At 59.7% G+C, this 2,500-nt stretch overlaps 1 protein-coding gene and 1 pseudogene across 1 annotated transcript in view; both read left to right on the forward strand.

Moving 5' to 3' along the window:
- The window catches only part of LOC133160169 (uncharacterized), a 143,350-nt gene that overhangs the window by 91,925 nt on the left and 48,925 nt on the right, over positions 1–2,500 (forward strand). The window lies entirely within an intron of this gene.
- The window catches only part of LOC133160292 (28S ribosomal RNA), a 9,716-nt pseudogene that overhangs the window by 3,554 nt on the left and 3,662 nt on the right, over positions 1–2,500 (forward strand).

Here is a 2,500-nt window from a genome sequence, read left to right on the forward strand (position 1 = left end):
TAAAATCCCCAGGATGGGCGCTTGTTCCCAGCGGCCAGACTTACCCCCCTCCCTCCCGACCGGTCCCTGTCTGTTCCCGACGGCCACCGGGTACCCCCCCAACTTTCCCAAACTGACCGACTGGCAATATAGACTCGCCTTGGAGAGGGCCCCTGCCGGCCTCGACCTAGGTCGACGTTGGGCGGACGGTTCCTCCCCCTGTGAGTCGCACTCTAACACCTCTGTAGGCTGACTTAGCGTTCGCTCAAGCGCTCTGTTGGTACGCAGGGTGTGACCGTATGGTAGCGAGACCGAGATGACCCGAATCTGCGCACTGGTGTGGGCGGCGCCTAGTGGTATGGAACTGAGGCCAGGCCGAGTGGGTGGGTGTCACGTGGATGCCTATGTGCTCGCTTGGACCTTTGCCGAATGCGTTTCTCAAATCCTCTTGGGGCGAATATGTGGTGTGTGGGGGGTAGTGGCCAGTTTGTTGCAGGCTGCTTTCCTCCCCGTTGATGAGCTCCATAGCTCTCTGGGCTTTTGTAACTCCGGGCAGTTGGGTTGCGAGTTGTCTGTTGGCCAGCTTTACGGGGGGTGAGTCTGACACTATGTGGCAGGCCTCTCCTTAGTGGGTTGGACTGCGGTGGCTTACGAATTGGTTGCTAGGCTGCGTGGCCTAGCGGACGGCTGCTCGGAGTGGATCTCGATGTATAGCTCTATAGTATCGGGGAACTTTGTTCTCCCGTGTGCTCTCACGGTAGTGAGGCCGTAAGCATGTCTGTTAGCTTACGGACAACGACCCAGGATAGCCGACCTGGGGGATCAAAATTGGCTGAGGCGCAGCTCGGAGAGGGGCTGTTGCTGCTCGAGCGACCTCCCCGTGACGTGCTTGAGGTTGGGCACGTGTGCGGACAACGAATCAACCTCTCCGGGGGCCATGGGGACCAACCACCGGAGGCATTGCTTGGGGTCCCCAAACGGCTTGTAGTCACTTCTACGGGCCATGGTTGCGAAAACTCCTTGGTTAGGAAGTCCGTACAGACAGAGGCGCAGGATCAGAGCCACAGTCAGTCGGGCCGAGGGAGCGGGTGGACCCTGGCTGGCGAAGCTCTTGAGAACTCCTCAGTGGTGTCTGAATCAATGGCCTCCGTCGCCGCTGGTATGAGAGTTGGGGTGGCGGGGGTCGTGTTAGCATTGCAGCCTGCTCTCCGTGATGGTGTGGAGGAAGAGGCGGGAGAGGGCCCGTCTAGAAAGCGGCGTAAGAAGGATCCGAGGCCTCCGGACCAGGTCTTGGTGCATCTGCCTCGAGAGTCCATGGACTGCCTACTGTGTGGGGCGCGTGTGGTTGGTATGCGCAGGTTTGGGTTGCATTGCGCTTCCCGGCATGCGGGTGTCTCCATCGTGTACGGCTGTCGTAAGTGCGAAAGACGGGGGGAGAACAGTCATGCAATTCGGTGCCATGTCTCGAAGTGTCGAGGCGTGCGCATGGTAGATGTCGAACAGGGAATCGCTTGCGATCACTGTGGGCGCCGTTTTCGGACGGCTGTTGGAGCGTCTCAGCATAAGCGGCAGGCCCATGCAGCGGAGTGGTTCACGGCTCGTAAAGAGCGGAGCCAGGCTAGTAAGGGTCCTAAGAGGGAAAGGAGGTGGAGCGTGGAGGAGGAGGCTCGGATGGTGGGGCTTATGGAGAAATACAAGAACCATAGGCATAAGAACGTGATGGTGGCACGGATGTTGGGTACCGGCAAGTCCGGAGAGCAGGTGAGGTGGAAGTGGGGGTCCCTGCGCGGTCGTGCGGCAGGCGGTGCGTCTGGTGTGCGTTGGCGAGCCCTGGCTGCCAGGGCGACGCCCCAGAAATGGACCTGTCCCCCGTCGCTTCCAGATCTGGTGGAGGATAGAGTTCTGGAAGAGCTGCTGGCGGGGGATGAGGAGCATCGGGCCACCGCTGCCTTAGTCAAGAAAGCAGGTCGGGAGCCTAGCCTGATCGAGTCCTCTGCTTTGGATCTCATGAAAGCCCTGGGGGGTAGGGTAGTGTGGCCGACAAAGTCCGCGAGGTCCAGACCTCGAGACCAATGGAAGACGGGTTGGGCGAGGCGGCTCGTCCAACGTAGGAGAGTGTTCTACCACCAGCAGCGCGGCTATTCTGAGGCGAGAAAGGGGCTGGCACGGCGGATCTTAGATGATCTGACGCCCCTTAGGTGTGATTTGCCGCTGGAGTTGGTGGATAGGCACTTCAGGGATAAGTGGGAAACGGTCAAGCCGTTTTATGGACTAGAGGGCTTCGAGGTGGGACTGACCGCGAACAACGAACCATTCTACCACCCGATCCTGGGGCCGGAAGTTGTATCTAACTTGGCTAAGATGAGGAATTGCTCTGCACCGGGCCCAGACGGGATCAAGAAGCAGGCTCTTCTTGGCTGGGACCCGGACGGTACGCAACTGGCGAGGCTGTTTACGACATGGATGGTGCGTGGAGTCGTTCCCCAGGTCTTCAAGGAGTGCAAGACGCGGTTGTTACCCA

This window comes from Syngnathus typhle, linkage group LG9 (genome assembly GCF_033458585.1).
Source record: "Syngnathus typhle isolate RoL2023-S1 ecotype Sweden linkage group LG9, RoL_Styp_1.0, whole genome shotgun sequence".
Taxonomy (NCBI): domain Eukaryota; kingdom Metazoa; phylum Chordata; class Actinopteri; order Syngnathiformes; family Syngnathidae; genus Syngnathus; species Syngnathus typhle.